This window comes from Hemiscyllium ocellatum, chromosome 34 (genome assembly GCF_020745735.1).
Source record: "Hemiscyllium ocellatum isolate sHemOce1 chromosome 34, sHemOce1.pat.X.cur, whole genome shotgun sequence".
Lineage (NCBI taxonomy): Eukaryota > Metazoa > Chordata > Chondrichthyes > Orectolobiformes > Hemiscylliidae > Hemiscyllium > Hemiscyllium ocellatum.
Genome location: NC_083434.1, coordinates 17739605 through 17763414, shown reverse-complemented (window position 1 = coordinate 17763414; position 23810 = coordinate 17739605). Strand labels below are relative to the sequence as shown.

At 41.4% G+C, this 23810-nt stretch overlaps 1 protein-coding gene across 6 annotated transcripts in view; it reads left to right on the top strand.

Moving 5' to 3' along the window:
* elmo1 (engulfment and cell motility 1 (ced-12 homolog, C. elegans)) overlaps nt 1–23810 on the top strand; it is a 281611-nt gene that overhangs the window by 21433 nt on the left and 236368 nt on the right. For 3 of the 6 annotated variants that reach the window (XM_060849870.1, XM_060849873.1, XM_060849872.1), the window contains exon 2: nt 1748–1873. The gene's annotated coding sequence lies outside the window, so the exon portion shown is untranslated. Of the gene's footprint in view, nt 1–1747; nt 1874–1902; nt 1991–2240; nt 2329–23810 lie in introns of those variants that run through there. The other 3 variants (XM_060849874.1, XM_060849871.1, XM_060849877.1) reach the window with 3 other exon arrangements.

The following is a 23810-nucleotide window of genomic DNA, read 5'->3' as shown; positions in this document are numbered from 1 at the left end:
ATACATGACCATTTTTTGTGAACATAACACACCAACCAAAGACAACTTTAAGGCAGAACAGTGCAAACTATTGGAGCACATAGTGCCCAGGTGGTTTCCAGTGATGTTGGCTTTAATAACCTGCTGAAACACTGGAAACCTCTGACAAACAACTTTCAGAATGTAAATGAGGAAAATTGCCCCAAAATGCCATCGTTCTGCTTCGTGGATGAGGGATTTTCCAGTGAAGCGGCTAAACTTTATTTTCTGTTCCTCAGCAATGCCCTCAAATTAGTCGTCCCCCATGTTGAAACTTGAGACACTTCTGTTCAGTATATGAGCTGGTGAACAACATATAAAGGAAACAGATAAGAAAGGTTTGAGAAAAGGTTTTGGGACTCGCAGTGTATGATCATTTGAAGTAATTAATGCTGGATATGGCAGGGAAATGGAATAGCAACATTTTAACCTTTTTAAAAGAGTCAAGATATATTTGAACAATGGACATAGCAAACAGTTTTCACAACAGAGTATCCAAATTAGTCTTTTTGAAAAGTGTGCACCTTGAAACACTTTGGTGTTCAACTTGCAATCTTAGAGACATTGACATGGATGCACTACATGAAGAATTTGGTGTTGTGCTAAGAGTTATGCCCCCCCCCGGAATGAGTCATGACGGTCCAGTCGATAGAGGGACCTGAAACATTTCAGCAAAGTCCATTCACAAACATGAAGAAAATCACCTTCTATCAATTCTACATAATCAGACTGTGGTCAGACAGAAGGAGTTTTCTGTACGATAACCACATCTTGAGAGAAATGAGAGAAATCTGCAGGATTTGGAAAATGTGAACAGAGAGCTGAGATCTACATCCATTTTTCAGAAGAGTGAAAAGATATGTACTCTCAAGTTCTTGGGAAACAGAAAATTATGAATGCCACTAGGAACACCCAAAAATATAATTAAAATCTGTAGGTTGCTCCTATGGTGAGAACATTGGCTTTAGATTGGTGATGTTATTGATAGTTCTTACATCTGAGTCGGGAGGTCAGGATTCAAGTCCAGACTGCTCCAGAGATGTGTAATAACATTTCTGAAAAGGTTAGAGAACATCTAATTGCAACAGCAGAAGCAGCACCCTTGGACAGCAGCTACTCTAGCTTCTAAATTGACAACTGCAGTCAGAGACACTCTGAAGGGAAATGAAACTGTCACATTAGCATTAGCTCCTGATCTTGAGGCACTGGTTGGGGCAAATTTAGAGAAGTTTTAGTTGAACATCTGGTGGTGTTTGGTGCTAACATTGCCATTCTTTTCCTTAACAACACAAAAGAAAACAAGAGCTCGGTTCCTGTCAGATAAAACTATATTAGCAGTCATACTCTTTTGAAGATCTTGCAGCAATTACCATTGATTAGTGGTCATTATTCTTTAATGAATTCCAGAAATCAATTCCATTCAACTAAGGACAAATTAGGATTGTTAAACATATATGTAGTGTGTTATTTACTTAATCCTTAGTGGACAGTGAATAGTTTTGCTAGTGCTATTTGTGTTATGTTGAATTAAAAAGCAGTCTTACCCAGTAGAAAGGGACATTTTATTCGAGAATAGATTTCAAAAGTCTGAAAACTTTGCACTAAGTATGATGAACGATGAGAACACAGAATGTACAATCATTCAAAACGCATGCAGAAAATGTTCAGGAAATCAGCTTGCTTGACTGTGTATGTAAAGCACTAAAGATATTTTATTTTGACTTCACAGAAATTCTTGTTGAGCTGATTCACCTGTGGACTGAATCTGAGAATCTTGCTTCTCCTCCCAATTGCTTTAGATGCAACATATTCGAGCTCCATTTAGTTGAACAGCTTCCTTTGAGCAGTACGTGATGTAAGTCTTACTTCCTTTTCTAACGACTGCAGTCAAAGCCTTCATGCTATAACTGCTTCTTAAATTTCTGTGGTGGGACAAGAAATCAAACAGCCTTCGTTAACTGGACATGAAATTGTAAGTTACCAAGTGTGTGACGTGCTTCATCACAAAACAGTGCTGAATGCAGCAGAATTGGTAAAACCGTATCATTTTTGTATTACATTTTATTTGGACTTGGTGCGAGAAGACTGTTGACAGGATTTCCTGGTACAGTTATTTAACAGGCGTGTTTCATTTTCACCATTAAGACAAACTGCTTTAAGTGACAGAGAAAGGGTGGGGTTGATCCTGCTTTTGTAACACTGCATATAGCATTGAGAGTATAAAACAATTGTAAAAAATATAGAATATTTATTTTGGGAACTTGAAGTGCACGATGTTAAATTTGAAATGACCAGGAACTAGAAATGAAAGTAAGTGGAAGAATGAGTATAAATAATTTGTCAGATCTCTAATGCTACAGTCAATTCATGTTTGAAAGCGGGCTCTGTTTGTTGCTTTTCTTTTCAAAAATGGATTAAGATTTGTGTTGAACGCTTGTGATTTTGCACTGGAATACTGGGCGATTAGAAGTTTAAGGCAGTGCTTCAGTTGAGTTATTCTGGTCAAGTTACAAATCATGAGAGAAAAACCTGGGTGTTATACATCAACGCTACTGAGAATAAATAATTGCAATTTGTTATTCATAACTGGGAAAAAAAGCCTCTTGTTTAAATTAAAATCTATCTTCTCCAAAAGACTGATTATTTTGTGAACACGTGTGTATTGTCAATGTAACTTTTTTATGTTGTATGCGATGCACATGTCTCTTTAGGGCTCAATGTATCCTTTCAATAACTTTAAGTACTATTTTTTAAACTTGTTGAGCAGCTTTCTCCTGGTTTATTTCATAAACAGGGCCACGTGCAACTCTGAAGAATGGTCACTGGACTCGAAAAGTTAACTCTATTTTCCCTGAGATGCTGCCAGACCTGCTGAGTTTTTACAAAAATTTCTGTTTTTATTTCTGATTTCCAACATCCATGTTCTTTGGGGTTTTTTTTGACACTGGGAATCCTCTTTCTTTTAATTGGGACTGTAAACGTCTCCAGAATCAAACGCTAAAATTGTTATAGCAATAATACAGAAACATTTTTCCAGATATCTTCATATCAACAATGATGGATGTTTTCTGTTGAGAGAATTTTAAGTTCACTCTGGTGTACGTTGGGAAGGAAGCAGATATGCCCATAAGGTTCAAGTGTCCACAAACATTGACCTCCCACATTAGATCTTGTGTAAAATTTGTAAGTGACTTCAGTAAAAATTTATAAGATTTATTTTAAAAGTTGATTGATTTGGTGTGACTTGGCTGAATACTATGTGTAATTATTAACTCCCTGTGCAAACTTTGTTCCATTGTTCTGCAAATAAACTATTTAGGAACAAAATCAACCACGAAAATACAGATCATTCACGGTAGTTGTAAAAAAAAAAGTGACATCTTTTGTAGTCAAGTGTTGTTAGCTTCTACCACTATCACAATGTAGCCTCTTTTTAAAAACAATAATTATGATGCAAAATAAAGTAAGGAAGTTGAAAACTACTGGAAAAATTACTTTGTGTTTCAGCCTTCACAGTAGAAGATAATCAACCTAACATTCCTGAAAAACTAATGTATCAAGGCAGAATCAAGGACTAGATCTCATTAAACTTAAAAGTGAGGACAAGTTTTCAAAAAAGTAGATGTGGGAGACTTACAACTCTTTGAACTGACAGGTTCCATTACAGGATTTTAAGGGAAGGTGATATAGCACTAGGTTAGGGATCTAGGAACCTGGGTTTGAATCCCACCATAGCAAATAGGGAACTTGAATTTTAAAAGGATTGACATTTGAAGTCTAATGATGACCGCTACCAATTGTTGTTAAAAACACATCTGGCTCACTAAAGCATCCTAATGTCCTTTCGCGAAGGATATTGCACCCGGGCCAAATGTAACTCCATTCCCACAATAATATATTTGACTCTAAACTACCTGTGAAATGGCCTAGCAAGCCATCATAGTCTTATAATCTAATAGAAAGTCTGAAAAAAAATGAATGGAATCGGATGGTCCACCTGGCATTGACCAAGGCACTGGAAACATAAAAGACGATCACAAACCTGTCAACCCTACAAAATCCTCCTGAATGACATCTGGGGTTTAGTTCCAGAATTTGGAGCACCGTCCCAGTTGAGAGGGAGCTGCACTGGGAGTCCTCAACATTATCTCTGGAACCCAATAAGTGTCACAGCAGAAGGTCCAATATAGGCAAGGAAATCTTCTGCTGATTACCACATAGACCCCTCCTCCCCTGCCACTCAGCAGGTGAATCAGTACTCCTCCACATTGAACACCACTTGGAGGAAGCATCGAGGGTGGTAAAGGCACAGAATGTACTCTTGATGGGGGATTTCAACATAGACCACAAGAGTGGGTTGGCAGCAGCACTACTGGTCAAGCTGGTTAGTAAGACTGTATCTGCAGAAGGTGGTGAGGGAACCAAAAAAGGGAAAAACATACTTGACCTAATCCTTACCAATCTGCCAGCTGCAGATGCATCTGTCTGTGACAGTATCAGTAAGAGTGACCACGGCATAGTTCTTGTGAAGACAAAGTTCTACCTTCACATTGAGAATCCCCTCCATCATACTGTGTGGCACTATCACTGTGCTAAATGGGATAGACCTCAAACAGATCACCCAGGCCTACCTAAAAATGAAGTGTCAACCTGATGAAACTGCAAAACAAAGCTACTTGTAAGCCAAACCATATAATTAGCAAATGTTAGACAGTGCTAAGCAATTTCACAAAGCAGTGGATCAGATCTAGAGTCTGCAGTCTTGCTACATTCAGTTGTGAATGGTAGTGGAGAATTAAACAACTCACTGGAGGAGGTGGTTCCACAAACATCCTCATCCTCTATGATGAAAGAGCCCAATGCAAAACAAAAGGCTGAATCATTCACAACAACCCCAACAAAGCCAGAAGCACCAAGTAGATATTCCATTTCAGCCACCTTTACTTGTACCCAGCATCAGAGATACCAGTCTTTAGTCCATTTGATTCATGTGAGATCAAGAAACAATTGTAAGCACTTGATACTCTAAAGGCTATGGGCCCTGACAACATTCTGGCATTGGTATTGAAGGTTTGTGCTCCAGTACTTGCCACTGCCCTTCAACATTGGCATCTACCCAACAATGTCAAAAGGCACCCAGACTTGTCCTGTACATAAAAAGCAGGACCAACCCAACCCAACCCAGTCATTTATTGCCCCATCGGTCTACTCTCATTCATCAATAAAGTGATGGAAGGTGCCTTCAACAGTGCTATTGAGCAGCACCTGTTCAGCAATAACCTGCTCAGTGATGCCAAGTTTGAATTCCACCAGAGCCACTCTGCTCCTGACTTCATTACAGCCTTGGTTCAAACATGGGCAAAAGAGCTGAATTCCAGAGATGAAGTGAGGGTAACTGCCTTTTATACTTGACTGAGTGAGAGTCAATGAGCCCTAGCAAAACAGAACTCACTGGGAATCAGAGAGAAAGCTCTCCACTGGTTGGAGTCAGACATGGCACAAAGAAACATGATTGTGGTTGTCGGAGGTCAGTTATCTCAGCTTCAGGACATCTCTGCAGGAATTACTCAAGTTCATGTCTCAGATATTTTCAGCTGCTTCTTCAATAACCTTCCCTCCATCATAAAGTTAAAAGTTGAGATGTTCGCTAATGATTGCTCAATGTTCAGTACCGTTTGTGACTCCTCAGACACTAAAGCTGACCATGTAAAAGTGCAGCAAAACATGGATAATATCCAGGCTAGGGCCGATAAGTAACATTTGTGCTACACAAGTGCCAGAAATGGCCATCTCCAACAAGAGAGAATCTAACCATCACCGCTGGACATTCAGTGGCATCATTGTCACTATCAACATTCTGGGGGGCTATTATTGACGAGAAACTGAACTAGTCATACAAGTCCTGTGGCTACAAGAGCAGGTTAGAAACTAGGAATTCAGCAGCAAGTAACTCTATCAGACTCCTCAAAGCCATCCACATGTGAGGAGTGTGAGGAATGCTCCCCACTCGCCTGGATGAGTGCAGTTCCAACAACACTCAAGAAGCTTGACACCGTCCAGGACAAAGTAGCCTGCTTGATTGGCACCACATCCATAACCTTAGGTCTTGTCATTCTAACATTTTTAGTGCTGTTCACATTGTTTTGCACTGTGAGGCTTGAATTCTCTACTTTTCAATTTTATTATTTCCCATTCTAGTTGTTTTGCCCTTGTTTCTCATCCCTGCCATTTTAGTTTAAACCCTTCCCAACTGCACTCATGAATACTCCCCCAGACCAGCAATGTTTGGTTAGAACCCTGTGTTAACATTGTGTTAAATGTAAATAGCTTGATTTTTTTCTATTTGATCTTCATTTCTTATGCACAATGGACTCCAGTTTTATTGTTAAAATCTACAATGTTGTGTTTCGGTGAAAGACCAGTTTATTAAATAAATAAAAATGATGTTTCAAGCCAGATTCAGCTGGCTCATAACACTGCATCTAACATATAGCTGCATTTGTAGGGATTTTTAGAGAAAAGATGCACTTAGATAGGAAAAGAAATAGATGGACCAGAAACAATTATATTTGTCCACTAACCTGAGAAAAGTGTAGTTCTCTCAGGTACCTGCATTGTACTTGTATTCATTTTGGTGCGTGTCCAGTGAATCCACAAATGTTAAATGATATTTGATTGACTGCAAGAAATGTGTATATGAACAGATTTTCATGAAAGTGCATTTAAATCCTCAACTTGTCTGTTGTTACTAGGGCAATATCTGTGAAAATGTTCAGGGTGGTTTGCAATCACTTTTTAAATCATTTCAAAACTCCTGTATCCAATGTTTTTGAAGTGTAATAATCATTATGTTGGCAAAAATGATTGTCAATTTGTGGACAAGTGAGTGAATATAGAGTTCATGGTTTGTCCTTCTGGTGGGATTGGTTGAAGGATGTTGCTTTGGATATTGCAACAACTTGATGTTCTTTATCATAAATTTGCCACAGGGTTCTTTCTGCCCACCTGAACAAAGAGAGGTGAGGATGTGGCTTAAAGCTTTATGGCACTTGTGACAGTGCAGTAGTGGACTTAAGTGTCAGCCTCTCTGATGTGCGCAAGACCTTCTCCAAGACTTGAATCTCATTCATAAGTGCTCCTGAATGAGATAAATGTGGAATGACACATGTATTTATAAGATAATCCACTGTGTTGCATTCCAATTTTACTACTGGATTTTAGAAAATTCTGGCATGATTTGGCTCTGATTTCTACAAGATCAGAATGAGTAACTGATTTCCATTGCATAATGTGTGCTGACAAAATATATAATTCAGTGGATGGCACATAAAATAGATTTAACTTGAGGAAAAAAGTATATGGCCATTCATTCTCTCAGTGCCAAATTTGAAGCTCAGCTGGCCTCCTGATAACAAAATCATTCATGGTGCTATGTAAACGCTCACCACTTCTGTGACGGACTGCAGCCTGGAATGGTGTTAGCAATGGCCTGAAGATTGCATTGCTATTGGTGGCTATGTTCTTTTCCTATTCACATGGGTTGGAGGATAAGATGCTGTCCCATTAGAATGGACCAAAAGTGCCCCCCAAATGTAAAATAGGTGTTGGCACTCTTACCCATTGCTTCTGGACATGTCACGGGCTTCGTGTTTTTTGGAGCGCAGTGGCGGGAGAGATAGGGAGGGTTTTGAGAACTGAAGTCAAAGTAGACCCGATACCTCTCCTCTTAGGTCTACCGAATTTACCATCTTTAGACAGGCATGGGAAGAAACTATTTAATATTCTTGCAAACTGTGCACAGAAGAATATTCTGATGAATTGGGTGTCTGAGAACCTGCCTGGCTTGCTGGGATGGCAGAAATTAATTATGGAGCACATTCCCTTGGACTTTTTTACAAACATGGTGCAGTACATAACAGGCCATTTTTATAAGACATGGCAGCCCTACTTGAGTTATTTGGAAACAGATTTGTCAGTTGTTTTAACTAGGGCATATGTGTAACCAGGATGGTTAGATTTGTCAAGCCCTGGGCCCTGGAGGGGGGTCTCCTGAGTTAGTATGGGTATGTATACAATGCTCCCGTTCCTCTCTTTAGGAGCTTTGCGCCGAGCATAGCTGTTTTTTTTTGTTTGTTTTGCTTTTCTTTTTTTGGTGTTGCTTTGGACAGCGTTAGGGTTTGTTTTGTATTAGAGGGTAGGTGAATAGTTAGGAGACAGTAGTATTGTTTTTGTGTTTGTTTTCTTTTTATTATACTGATATTTGTTATTGATTGTATTTTTCAATGATTTTATATGTTTGTAAAGTTAAAAAAAATTTGTTAATAAATATATTTACAAAAAAAGGACCAAAAGTGCCACATGAATCAAGTAGCTTTCTGGTTGAAAGAATGCTTTTCTGAAAATGTTAAACATTTTTTTCAGCTGGATCAACCGATTGAGTTCATTTTATTTGGGAAGACCAACAGATAACTTATTAACACCAATAATAATTGTGAATTTTTGAATTAACACACATGAAATCTAATAATTGCTTATAGTGTATACAAACAAACTGTTGAGATTGCTGGGAGAGCGTTGTAGGACATTGTGAGTGTGAGTTCATGTTTGTAAATAACAATATATTGGACTAGCCATAGATGGATGTTAATAGATTAGAAATGTATTAATAAGTAAGCTCACTTACCTAACTAGATGATGAAATATTCATGCACAAAATATCTTTCATTGCAAGATCACTGAGGGCTTTGCTGGCAAATTGTTTTACTTCCCCTGTCACTGCTTCAATCCAAATCAGATTGTTCAGCATGCCATTTATATCTGAGTAGAGCTTTCAACTCCTTATCCTTTTAATAATTTCCGTTCACCTTCACGCTTTCACTGACCTTACCGATCTTTGCTTTGGATTTCCTTGACTGATTTGTTGTTTATTCTTGATCGTCTCCTATTCTCCACCCTTTATAAACTTCCACCTGATCCAGAAGCTGTGATGTCCCTATTGCCACTGAAGTTGCGAAGATAAAAGGAAATGATTAACAGGATAAGGGGTTGAAAGCTCTATTCATCTATAAACAGGATGCTCTGTTGTCACTATTTGTCCACTGCTATCCCCTTCCACCTATAATCGCTGTCCTCGAAGATCTGTACTGTCTCTTGGCCTTCTATCATCTCACAATTGAAGATGTCACCCTTGTGTTTAAAATCTTGTCATTGTTTGAGCCCTTTCTGGTCCTTAAAATTGCTCTGACCTTGTAAGACCATTCCCCTATGTGAAATTTCTCATTCCCATTTCTGACATTTTGCATATCCTTTTTTCTGTAGTTGGTGACCATGTATTTAGTAGGCTATGCCTCTGCTTTGGAATTTCCTTCTTTAACACGTGCCTCGAAACCAAACTCTCTGAACAACCTCTTAGCACAGATATATATTTCTTCTGATTATGCTTTTGTAAAGTACCTTTGTTTTTTTTGTACCATAAGGCACTATTTACACAACACGTGGTTAAGAATATTTGGATGCATGTATCATATGAATGAGATGAAATATAATTCTCAATCCATACTGTGTGTCCTGACAATGTAACATTTAGAAGCTTCATAAATAGCATTGTAGAGGATATTTCATATGATTTGTCCAGAATTAATAATAGGAAATGCAAAGCAAGTCCGTCAGAATAAGATTCCTTCAGATTGGACAAACTGTTTTGATGAATAATCTATACTCCAAATATTAATGTCTTTTCTCTGCCACTGGGTCTGCAGCAAATTTCAGCTTGGATTTTTTTGTGCCAAGCGCAGGAAATGTGCTAGAAACACATACAGTCTGGCAACATCTGTGCAGAAAGGAACAGAGTTAATTTTTCCAGCCTTGTGTGACTCTTCTTCAGAGCTCCAGTTAACTCTGTTTCTGTCTCAACAGATGCTGCCAGACCTGCTGAGTTTCTCTAACATTCTCTGCTTGTTGCAGATTTCCAGCATTGACAGTACTTTGTCTTTATTTGAGTGTTTTCACGCAGTATCGACTAAAACAGAAAAAGTTGTTCATTCTTACTCAGATGATTGTAGCTTCATGTCCCACCAAAGAAATTTGGATCAAATAAGCTAACCTGATGTTTCATTGCAGTACGAAGGGGAATTCTGTCCTGTTAAAGGTCTTTCAAATGATGCTAAATAGAGGTGTAGTTTGCTTTGTAAGGCAGGCATGTTCAATTCTATGGTAGTAGGCAGCCAAGGAGTTTACTTCATGTTCTGGTACATCCATGCAGCATAAATCTTTCATCGTAATGTCTTTGGGGTGTGGGATATTGAAGTCTGAAGTGGGAAATGAGTCACATGTCAACAGAAGTCAATGGAGAACGGCAAAGATGAAAACATTAATTAGTGAAAGGTGTTCAGAACAGTTGTACCCAGGCAGTGGAACAGGCAACCGAAGGTGCTGCAGGCAGTCACTTAGAGGTTTGGTTAAGTGGATCCTGTTGCTCCTTCACTTGGGATTTGGTTGCACACGAGACCAGATATCATGTTGAGAGACTAAGGAGTAAATTTTCTGTGTAATTGTTGAGCTGCAACTCACAACTTTATTGAACAATTATAGAGTCTTAGAGATGTATAGCATGGAAACAGACCCTTTGGTCCAATTTGTCCATGCTGGCCAGATATCCCAACCCAATTTAGTCCTATTTGCCAGTACTTAGTCCATATCCCTCTAAATCCTTCCTATTCATATACCCATCCAGATGCCTTTTAAATGTTGCAATTGTACTAGCCTCCACCACTTCCTCTGGCAGCCCATTCCATACATTTATGACTCCCTGCATGAAAAAGTTGCCCCTTAGATCCCTTTTAACTCTTTCCCCTCTCTCCCTAAACCTGTGCCCCCCCAGTTATATTAATGTTTGACAGACACTGAAGACAAAATTTTCCTGATTAGTTGGACAATAAATAAAAGCTGTCACTTCATCCAAGATTTGAATTCAATTCCTAACTAAAATGAAACTCTGCTGTTTTAAATTTCTAATCTCTAAATAACTTATAATGGACATAAAAATATCACCTAGTTACTATATTATCCCTGTATAATTGTCTCATTGATGTGATGAAATGGAGAAAATATTTAGTCTAATTCTATTGAACCTGATGTGGGAGTATTGCTGGGCCATGAAACCTTCAGTGAAATGAATGAAAACCATTTGCAAACAGAACAGAAAATATGTTTAAATTGTTTTTTAAATTTAAAAATGTGGGTGGATAAATCCGACCTTTTCAGCAACCTGAACCTGTTATCTCCCCACCATATGTTTGCAGTCATTGCCGTTCAGAACAGTGAACAATGAAGGAAGCAATTGCCTCCAGCAATAGCCTCCAGCAATAAGGCAGTCTTTCCTTGAGCATTGATGTATGAGACCCCATTAAGTTCTGAATATATTCTGTTCTAATGGAATTTATCACATGATGTAGATTGCTTGGGTGACTGTGTGTACATTCTCCCCATGTCTGCATGGGTTTTCTCCAGGTGCTCTGGCTTCTTCCCACAGTCCAATGATGTGCACTTTCAGTGGGTTGAGCCATGCTAAATTGCCCTGTAGTATCCAGGGATGTGCAACTCAGAGGTAAATGTGGAGTTACAGGGATAGGTTGGGGAAGGGTCCAAGTAGGATGCTCTTTGAAGAGTGGTACAGATTTGATGGGCCAATTGGCCTTGATCTGCACATTAAGGATTCTATGACTTTCTGATTAAAAAAAGAATGATGAATGGTAACTCCAGCAGATGAAAGGCATTGTACATTGAGAAAAAACTTAGAAACATTAAGACGTTTTCAGCAGAGGTGATATGAACTTGAGTTAATGAACAATACATTCAAATTGGAAGTTATTTACTCATATTATTTCCAACATTAATAGATAAAGTAATCAATGCTATACTTGAAAGAGATCAGGAGTGTTTAAAATATTTTGGATGTTGGGCTAGATGAATGGGAATTGCAGTACAAAATTATTACTTTTCCCGAGATTTCTCTTGGGATTCTTGAGGGCCTTTATTTTCGGGGGCTACTTTGCTTCTCAGAGGCTCCTTTTTCATTCTCGTGAACTCTTTATGATCTGATTCGATCTCCTGTAGTTCTTTGTGGTTGTATTGACATATGGGTTTTTGGACTCGCCCAGCAGCAGAGTTCTAACTGCCTCAATTAGTGTCAACCTTCCATTAAATTTAAAGCCACCCCACAAGACCATTGGCATAAATTAGCAACAAATGTTTGTTTCAAAATAACTAACACACTCTTCTATGCACAAAATGTCATCATGCTAAGCATTCATTCCAGACTGACTCACAACTAACTCATTCCCATTGTGTATTCACAAAGCTGGAAGTTGTTAAAAAGCAGTTGTTACTCCTTTTGCTGCATCTCAGATCTCAATCATTGATTTAAATTCAGCAATTGACATGATTAACATTACAATACCATCCATTTCATATTTCCTCATACAGTAGCTCCTGAAAGTATACAGACTTCAGTTGGAAATACCACATTTATTTCCAAGTAATTCATTACCTCAAGCATTTCACATTTTTCTGATTTTCGATAGTTGTATCCCTTTCTTGACATGTTTAAATTTGTTCTTTATCTGCAGCCTCTTTGTCTGTTTTCTCACTTTCAATCTCTCACCCTTTTTGTAACATCCCTTATACTTCCCTACAGCCTTCCCCTGTCTCAGACTTCCCCCAGTGCAGCTTCCTTTTACTCCTTCTGTTTCTCTCTCTCTCCCTTCCTCTTTTTACCTCTCTCTGTCGCCTTCTATGTCTGTCTCCTTCCTTTCACTTGCAGTCTATTCCTCTCTTTTTCCCACGATCTCCCTCTCACCCTTGTTACAGCCTCCCTGTCATGTCTTATCCCTCTAGCTGCATCCTTGTTTTGGCTTACCCTCTCTTTCTCAGCCCCACTACAATCTCCTTCCCTTCCACTATAATCTGAGATGGCTACCTTGGTCAACAGGTGTCTGCTTCCTGATTCCTGCTGCACCCCAACTCTTCCACCGTTACATCAATACTGCATTAGTGCAGCGTCCTGCAACCAGTAAACTGGAGCAGTTCATCGACTTTGCCCACAATTTCCACCCCACTCTCAAGTTCACTTGGTCCATCTCAGACACCTCCCTCCCCTTTCTCGACCTCACCATTTCCATCTCTGGCAACAGTCTTCAGACAGACATCTACTACAAACCTACAGTCTTCCATAACTACCTGGACTACACCCCCTCCCACCCAGTATCCTGCAAAAATTCCAACCCATTCTCCCAATTCCTCTGTCTCCGCTGCATCTGCTTGGATGAGGAGACATTCCACTCATGAGTATCCCAGGCATCCACCTGTTTTGAGCAATGTGCTTTTCCTCCCTCTGTCATCCTGATAGCCCTCCACCGCACCACCTCCATTCCCCGTTCCACTGCTCGAAACCAACCCCCTCTCCCCCAGCCAATGCAAGGACAGAGTCCCCCCTTGTCCTCAACTACCACCCCACTAGTCTCTGAATCCAACACATCATGTAGAAACAATTCCACCAGCTCCAAGTAGCCCCACCACCGAGAACATCCCCCCCCCCCCCCCCCCCCCTCAAGACTTCTGCAAGGACAGTTCCTTCCAACAGTCCTTGGCTCATGCCACCCCTGCCACCGAACCCCCAGGTATCTTCCCCTGTAACCAGAAAAGATGCAAAACCTGCGGGTACACCCCACCCTCCTCACCTCCATCCAGGGCCCCAAACAGTCCTTCCAGGTGAGACAGAGGTTCACCTGTCTCACTTCCAAACTAGTTCACTGCATCAGGTACTCCCGGTGTGGTCTTCCCTACATCGGGAAGACCAAACGTAAACTTTGGGAACGGCTCACTGAGTATAGCAACCCGACCTGCAGGGGCTGACTGGACCTCCCAGTCACCACCCATTTCAATTCCCCCCACCAGTCCCTTTCCGATATGACCATCCTTGGCCTCCTCCATTGCCAAAACCAACCATAGCTCCTATTAGAGGAACAACAGCTTATCTTCCGCATGGGTACCATACAGCCCGGAGGACTCAATATTGAGTTCTCCAATTTCAAATAATCTCCCTGCCTTGCCCTGACTCCCTTCTCAGCCTCTCTCCCTCACTGCCACTGCTCCCTGTCACCAAGGAGATCCATTCCTCCCATTGACCAATCAGGTTGTACCCTTTACCTGTCTTCACCTATCCCCACTTCACCACTATGCCCCCACCTCTCTCTTTATCTGCAGCCTCCTCCACAACCACCCACAGTCCTGAAGAAGGGTTTCACCTGAAATGTTGACTTCTACACCTCCTTCTGCTGCCTGGCTTGCTGTGTCCTTCCGGCCCTCTGCCTGTCTACTCCTGATCTATCCAGGCTCAACAAAAAGACAGCTGGCTCCTTGGGGACTGCCTCACTGTTAGCAATGACTTACTGAGCTGTTCACTGCTCCTCAAAACACAGGTTGTTTCTCTCCTGGGTTTATTGATTCAGTTCACTAGTGAACCTGTCAGCAATAAGCGATCGAAGGAGGCGCAGTTCCCCACTGATTCCTTCATGGGGCAACATTTCTCTGATTGGTCATCCTGAAAGTGAATTTTCCTGAGCAATTGGGAAGTTTCAGGCATACATTTCACATTTGAGGCCTGGTAGAATTACCTTACAGTCATAGATTCATACAGCATGGAAACAGACCCCTCAGTCTAAACTGTTCACACTGACCGGATAGCCCAATCTGAGCTAGTCTCATTTGCCAGCATTTGGCGCATATCCCTGTAAACCCTCCCTATACATATCATCCAAATGGCTTTTAAAAGTTGTACTCCCCTCCAGCATTTCTCCTGGCAGTTTGTTTGGTAGACACACACACACCGTCCTCTGCCTGAAGAAGTTACCCCGAAAGTCCTGTTTTAAATCTTGCCCCTCTCACCTTAAACCTGTGCCCTCTAGTTTTTGATTACCCCACCAGATGAAAAAGACCTTGATTATTTACCCTATCCATATGCCTCATGGTTTTATAAACCTCTATAAGGTCAACCCTCAGCCTCTGGTGCTGCAGGGAAAACAGCCCCAGCCGATTTAGCCATATCTCAAACCCTCCAGTTCTGGCAACGTCCTTGCAAATCTTTTCTGCATCCTTTCAAAATCCTTCCATAGAAGGGCGACCAGAATTTTACACAGCATTCTAAAGCCTAACCAGTGTCCTGTACAGCCACAACAATAGGAAGGGTTTGGAGGGATATGGGCTGCGTGCTGGCACGTGGGACGAGATTGGATAGGGATATCTAGTCGGCATGGACGGGTTGGACCGAAGGGTTTGTTTCCACATTGTAGATAATTTAATCTAATCTAATCTTAAACTCATCTTTTTGTGTTTAACTTTCTTGTTAGCTTGCACTTCACGTTTGGAAAGATAGATTGGCACTTGATTATCAGAATGCTGCAGGATCTTGGAGGGTTAAGTTATTTGGACAGTCTCATAAATCTGACTTGGATTATCTTGGTTTTTGAAGATTGAGGTATGATTAAATTGAATTGTTCAAGGTCATCCAAAGACGTGGATGTGGGTAGGGACATTTGGATAAGTTCACGAATAGAAAGGTTTGCAAGGATACAAACCAGGAACAGGCAGGTGGGGCTAGTTTAGTTTGAGATTACATTCAGCATTAACTGTTTGGACCAAAGTCTCTGTGCTGTATGACTCCATGACTGTTGGCTTAGGTGGATTGGCCATACTAAATTGCCCCATAGCATCCAGGGATGTGCAGGCTAGGTGGTTTAGCCTTGATGAATGAGGGTTTAAGGGGTTAGGGTCTGGGTGGGATGCTCTTCAGAGGGTCAGTCTGGGTGGGCTGATTGGTCTGTACAGGATTCTGTGTTAAAAATATTGAATGAGGTAGATATGGAGAAACTATTCCTACAGGTGGATGACTCAAGATGAACTGACAGATCTAAAATTAGAGCTAAACCATTCATGTGTGGGGTTTGAAAGCACATTATAAAACAAAATGCAATAGGAATATTGAATTTATAGCAAAAGGCTGTTGATGCCAGGATAACTTGAAGCTTTTTAAAAATATTTTTGTTTGGTAAGATTATGAAGAGATCTATAACAAAGGGGAGTTAAATCAATTATTGGTGTTGATCAGTTTCATCATTAACTCATCACAACTTACTATTGTCTTTTAACCTATAATTTTCATTAAATGATTTAACTTATTTATGTTCAAATGATAATCTTCATATTACGAAATAAATATTCAATACATATTTGCCTACTAGAAACAGTGAACAGAATTAGCAAATTAACTGAGTCGGTTAGCTTTAAGGGCTAAGTGATCTACTCTTATTTCAGTTTGAGCATGATTATTCCCTGAAGTGGTCATGACCATAATCTTAAACCTTCATGAAGACCAATCTTTTAGGTTTAATGTTATTGAGCCATTCCATTGTGTAATGAAGCATTTCACAAGTTTACATTTGACTTAATAAGAGTAGGTTGTTGTTCTCTAATGTGTAGGAACCTCAGACAACTAATGCACTTACTATTAATTAAAATGGGCGGTAGATCTGACAAAAAAAAGACAGTTAATGCCAACAGGACTTCATTGTGGACTAAGTTCCAGTGAATATAATAGAAATTTGTCAGGAAACTTAACTGACAATAGATTTATACAAATGTACTCAAATTAAAGACCTAATATGATTTTGTGCACTTAAATAAATAATTATAGAGATATTTTCATGAATCATTTTAATCACACAATTGGTTAATTGGATAATTGCTTTGAACATTACATCAAAAAAAAGTTCAACCTGAAAGTTTCATTTTAAATTCTACAGCCAATGTTTATTTGCCACCTCAAGCCATTCCTCTGAAGCTAGTTAAAAAGAGGTAGCTTTTAATTCTCTGTATTTTTATACATCCTAATCTTCAGAGTTTTGCAGAGGTGTATAAATATAGCCTGGCATTTCACCACTTCTGTTTAACAGCAGCTTCTTCTTTAACACATTAATTATGCCTGTTTCCATGCCATCTCTCTCCACCTCGGGTGTGCATGTTCATCGTAGGGTGAATCAAATCCAGATTTACTTTTGAACCTTCTTCCCTAAGGGGATACAGAGCTGTTCGGGCAGGGAGCCAGAATTCCATACAGAAACGCAAATTAAAATTTCAAACCTGCTAATCTACGAAGGTGTAATGAGGCATAGATGGAGACGTGGGAGGTTTAATTGGTGTAATCGGGGGACTGCATGCAAAGGCAGACAATCTAGCCTTCAGGAGTATTATGCAATTTTCTTGAGCAGATTATAATGCTTATCACAAAAGCATTGGTGTATTTACCTCCACTTCCATTGGTTTTGTGGTTGGGATGTGTTGCTCAGACTCTGATACAGCCTACAGACTTCAGGCTGTTTCCTGACAGCACATTTTAACTCTCAGTCATTAGTCTGTCGTAAAATGTGGGAAATATAAACAAGGAAGTCTGTCAGGACTGCAGTACAGATCTTTGGTTTAAAACTTTTACATGCAGTTATGCACTTTGCTGGTGATTGAGAGTAGTCTAATAGGGTGGTAATTGTCTGAATTTAAGAACCGGTCCTTTTCCACATTGCTAGGTCGGTGCTGGTGTTGTATCTGTATGGAACAGCTTTAACTCATTCTGGAGCACGTCTTTAGTACTATTGCCAGAATGTTGTCAGTGCCCATAGCTTTGGTGTGTAGTTATCAATTAGTCAACCAGGGAGCCTAATCCAATAACCTATGGTATTTAATTTAAAAACGAACATATGTGCAGATTAATGTTCTTTCAAAAATTTCTTCATATTGGGTGATTTATAATTATTTTATGTTAATGGCAGCTTAAATTTGATTTTGAAAATGAGAAATCTGTTTGAACTTTGTATAGTTGTGAATGGTCTGTTTATTTAATGGTAGTCAATCCAGATTCCTGAGCAGCTCCATGGGTGTACACCTGAGAGGATGCACTCTCTGTCTCCCACTTTTCCGATACTCTCTCCGGCATCACACGCGTCCCACTTTATTTCGACTGACACATGCCTATTCTACCTCTCCTACCAGTTTGGCCTTTCCCTCCCACATCTGGTCAGTTTGTTGCTTGTTTGTGACACAAGAATGCACATGTTTAGGAGAGTAGGTGCTATATGGAAAGTAAGGGATCTTCTGATGCACTAGTAGTGTCCCTGCCTCAGAACCAGAAGGCCTAGGTTCAAGGCCCACCTACTACAAAGATAGGTAACAACATCTCTGAACAAAATCACGAGAAAATATCTGGAATATGAAAGGATTGGCTCCTTGTGGCACAGTAATAGTATCCCTACCTCTGAGCCAAGAGGCCTTAAATTCAAGGCCCACAAGATCAAGAAGTGTGTCATAAAATCTCTGAAAAGGTTGATTGGAAAATATCTGAAATGTGAAAGGAGCAGGGAGGGTGCACTTGTCCTTATGAGCTGTTACTGTGCAGTCATAATGTCCCTATTTCTGAGCCAAGTTCAAGTTCACCTGATCTAGAGGTGTGTCATAATATCTCTGATTGAAAATATCTAAACATCCATTCACCTTGCCAAACTGAGAACTATAGTTCACAGAATCTGGTATCTCATCAATTATCAGATAACCTATGGACTCCAGATTGGTGATTGTAACTGTCAATTCTTGCTCAGTCGTTGCCAGCGTCCTATGCATATAATCACTAACCAAATCTGCATCATAAATGTATCTATCATAAAGTATTAGGTGTTTCTTCAGACGGTGTCCATGGATTGATTTCACTGTAGGCTGTGAGTGTTTCTCTGGTCACCATCAGTGGTTGTGTCCATTGAGCTTGTGAAATTCAGTTATCATGGGCCATTTGGTTGACATCTAGGCTATTGAAAGCTGTTGAATAAGGAGTGTTTGTGTTGCATTCCAATCCACAGCTGGCACTCGGACCCTATGTAGATCCCATCACTTTTATCCTACTCAGTCTTTCCACACCCTTTACAGATTAGCTGGCTGTCAGGGAATTTTCGTGTCAGTCTTTTCCTCCCAAACACCTTGAACGATAAAACCCAGATTGTTCTTGCCTTCTGAAGCACAGTCTGTCCTGGGGCTGAGGGGTCTTGTTGAGTTCCTTGGTCCTCTAGTGTAGTGCATTTGCCCTTCCCGCCATTCTGACCAATCTGTTCCAATCGCAGATTGCCTGTCTCCTGTTCTTGCCACTTCCTCATTCACCAACACTCTCCCTCCTTTGGTTACTGTTCCTCTAGTCATAACTGTACCTCATTCCCAGCTTTTCCATGTAAGGCTTGCCCATCCATCCCTTCTTTGCCAACACACCCCCCGTGCCCCCCACACTACCATAATTGTACTTGAATGCAATGTTGTGAGCTCGCTCTTTAATACAATGCAAGATATATTGCGAACTGCTGCACAGACATGCAAACAATGTAGTGAGAATGCCCGAGAGCACTGTTCCTTCTCTGACAGTTATTTCATAGAGGGAGGAAGAGAGCTTCTTCAAGGAAGGCATCCTCGCAAGAGGATTCGCAGTAGGTTAAAATCTTCGAGTAAAAAGTGAGGTCTGTAGATGCTGGAGATCGGAGCTGAAAATGTGTTGCTGGTTAAAGCGCAGCAGGTCAGGCAGCATCCAAGGAACAGGAAATTCGACGTTTCGGGCAAAAGCCCTTCATCAGGAATGAGGAAAGTGTGTCCAGCAGGCTAAGATAAAAGGTGGGGAGGGGTGATGGAGATGTGATAGATGGAAGGAGGTCAAGGTGAGGGTGATAGGCCGGAGGGGGGTGGGGGCGGAGAGGTCAGGAAGAAAATTGCAGGTTAGGAGGGCGGTGCTGAGTTCGAGGGAATCGACTGAGACAAGGTGGGGGGAGGGGAAATGAGGAAACTGGAGAAATCTGAGTTCATCCCTTGTGGTTGGAGGGTTCCCAGGCGGAAGATGAGGCGCTCTTCCTCCAACCGTCATGTTGTTATGTTCTGGCGATGGAGGAGTCCAAGGACCTGCATGTCCTTGGTGGAGTGGGAGGGAGAATTAAAATGTTGAGCCACGGGTTGGTTGGGTTGGTTGGTCCGGGCATCCCAGAGGTGTTCCCTGAAGCGTTCCGCAAGTAGGCGGCCCGTCTCTCCAATATAGAGGAGGCCACATCGGGTGCAGCGGATGCATTAGATGATGTGTGTGGAGGTGCAGGTGAATTTGTGGTGGATATGGAAGGATCCCTTGGGGCCTTGGAGAGAGGTTAGGGAGGAGGTGTGGGCGCAAGTTTTGCATTTCCTGCGGTTGCAGGGGAAGGTGCCGGGAGTGGAGGTTGGGTTGGTGGGGGGTGTGGACCTGACGAGGGAGTCACGAAGGGAGTGGTCTTTGCGGAACGCTGATAGGGGAGGGGAGGGAAATATATCCCTGATGGTGGGGTCCGTTTGGAGGTGGCGGAAATGACAGCGGATGATACGCTGTATACGGAGGTTGATGGGGTGGTAGGTGAGAACCAGTGGGGTTCTGTCTTAGTGGCAGTTGGAGGGGCGGGGCTCAAGGGCGGAGGAGCGGGAAGTGGAGGAGATGCGGTGGAGGGCATCGTCGATCACGTCTGGGGGGAAATTGCAGTCTTTGAAGAAGGAGGCCATCTGGGCTGTACGGTATTGGAACTGGTCCTCCTGGGAGCAGATGCGGTGGAGACGAAGGAATTGGGAATATGGGATGGCGTTTTTACAGGGGGCAGGGTGGGAGGAGGTGTAGTCCAGGTAGCTGTGGGAGTCAGTCAGTTTATAGTAGATGTCCGTGTTGATTCAATCACCCGAGATAGAAATGGAAAGGTCTAGGAAGGGGAGGGAGGAGTCTGAGACAGTCCAGGTAAATTTGAGGTCGGGATGGAAGGTGTTGGTAAAGTTGATGAACTGTTCAACCTCCTCGTGGGAGCACGAGGCAGCGCCGACTCTCATGACGTGATTCTGTGAGGGCATTGCATGGCTATAATGCAATCTAAATATCGTTCCTCCACACACTGAGCTTATTATTCACAAAGTGTATCTGTAATAGAAATTGAAAGGGTGGCTTTCCAATGAAATAGTTGACCTCCAGTGGCAGGTGGGCTAGAAACCGGGGGTGGGGGGTGGGAGAATTTCTTTTCACACAGCATTTTGTTATAATTTGGAATGTATTGCCTGTAAAGGTGGTGAAGCAGAATAAGTAGTACTGTTCAAAAGGTAATTGCACAAATATTTAGCAGAGAGAAAAATTGCAGAGTGATGACAAAAAAACAGAGGAATGAGACTTGGATGGTCCTTCTAAAGAGGAACAGGAAGGACAGGAATAAGGGGCTAATTGTTCTCCAGTTGTATTGCATGATTCTGTTTTTTAACCCTGTACAGAGTCTGGTGGAAATATCCCTCCTACATTTTTATGCAGCAGGGTAATTTGGACAGTTTTACAATAGCCTTGATTCCAAAGGTTGGCTGATACACTAGGGATATGCTTATGGTTCGACTTTATAGCATTTGTGAAGAGGAAGGGCCTTAAAATTGCATACAAGTTCTAATGCTTGTCCCACTCCACACTAATTTTAACCAGTAGTGGAGTGTAGTGTTCTGTTTGTAGGACAGTTGAGTGGTTGTGTTGACCCTCGGGACAAGATGGCGGGGCCACCAGCTGGGCCACCCTTTATATCAATGGGGTGGGGTGCCCACTTTGGGAGGTAAGGTGCTCCTAGTAAAATACAAGCAGTGGCATGAAGAGGCACTTGGGTGGCAATTAATGTTTTATATCTCTGAGTCGCCAGTCATTGTTGTTTCCAGTGACATACAGGTTCGGTTAACCAGTTAAGCACACCAGGACGATGGACACTACAAAACCGCCCGACAGAAATGCAGACTCAGTCAGTGTTCAAAGTAGAAAGGGCAAACCAAAGCACAAACTGACTGTTGTCAAGCTCATTCTTTAGTCATAGTACAAGCCACATCCAAATCAATGATCTTCTGAAGCAAAACATTAGCACATTTTTAAGACGGTGATTATTTTTACTCCAGCCATGTACCAAACACTGAATTTTTACTTCCTCTTGTTCTGCTTTCTGTTGCTTCATTTCAGTGACTGATATGTTCACTGCATAAGTCTTTAACCTAGCAAAACTAGCGTTGAAATCCTTCAGATTCTTCCTTGGTAGTTTCATAAAGAATCTGGTGTTGCTGCACACAAATTTTTTTTTAGATTAGATTAGATTACTTACAGTGTGGAAACAGGCCCTTTGGCCCAACAAGTCCACACCGATCCGCCGAAGCGCAACCCACCCATACCCCTACATTTACCCCTTACCTAACACTACGGGCAATTTAGCCTGGCCAATTCACCTGACCTGCACATCTTTGGACTGTGGGAGGAAACTGGAGCACCCGGAGGAAACCCACACAGACACGGGGAGAACACAGTCAGTCTGACTGACTCCACACAGTCAGTCGCCTGAGTCGGGAATTGAACCCGGGTCTCAGGCGCTGTGAGGCAGCAGTGCTAACCACTGTGCCACCGTGCCACCCAAATTTCTTAGAGCAATCATTTTATTTGTTGACTTGACTGTTTAAATCAGAAGAACAGTCTCGGCTTGAAACTGCTGCACTTAAAACATTGATTCAGAAGCTGTTCAGATCAAACAACTTGCCATTTTCCCTGGCATGTTGGGATCTGAGACTAGCCTTTGTACTGTTCACACAGATTCCTGAAGGTAAATTGGAATGAATACTTTGAAACTCAAGGGATTCAGGCAAAGTGCTGTTTGTTTTGCATTGCGGTGACACTTGCATTATTTCTTTCATTCAAGGCAAGGCAACCCTTCAGCCTGACATTTATTCCCTTTCTGCAGATGCTATTTTATATCATTTCTTGAGGCAGTTGTACTATCTTCTCCAAATACCCATTTTTTATGGACTAGATAGTTGTTGATAGTGGGTCGGGGCAAATAGATCATGTCAGTCATGTTTCATGCATTCACTTGCATACTTGCCCTTAGATTTCAGCAGATAATGATCAGGAATGAGATTATTCAGTCTGTGGATGCTGAAACAAAGGTTTAATGTTTTAGTTTCACAGTTTGGATCACGTGTGGCTTGGTTCCATACACATTTGCCACTTCTACTCACTGAACTCCCTGCAAGGCATGCCTCGTATTATGATTCCAACTGGCAATGGTCCAGATTTGCTGGTTAGGGGCAACTTTTAAATAATAGTGTTGAGTTTATTCCTCAACCATCATCTTTCAATTCATTTTGCACTGCAAATTGTTGAAAATATGAAAGCAGGAAGACATTTAGTGACTCAGTGATTGACTGGACCAACAACCTGTTGAAGATTCGAAAAGAAATGTCAAGTTAAATTAGATGGGTAAAATCAAATAAGAGGGAGACATAGATTGGATGATAAGAGACAATAGGTGCAGGAGTAGGCCATTCTGCCCTTTGAGCCTGCACCACCATTCATTATGATCATGGCTGATCATCCTTAATCAGTATCCTGTTCCTGCCTTAGCTCCATAACCCTTGATTCCACTCTCCTTGAAAGTTCTATCCAACTCTTTCTTAAATGAATCCAGAGACTGGGCCTCCACTGCTTCCTCTGGGGCAGAGCATTCCACACAGCCACCACTCTCTGGATGAAGAAGTTTCTCCTCATCTCTGTCCTAAATGGCCTACCCCTTATTTTTAAGCTGTGTCCTCTGGTTCAGGACTCACCCATCAGCGGAAACATGTTTCCTGCCTCCAGAGTGTCCAATCCTTTTAATAACTAA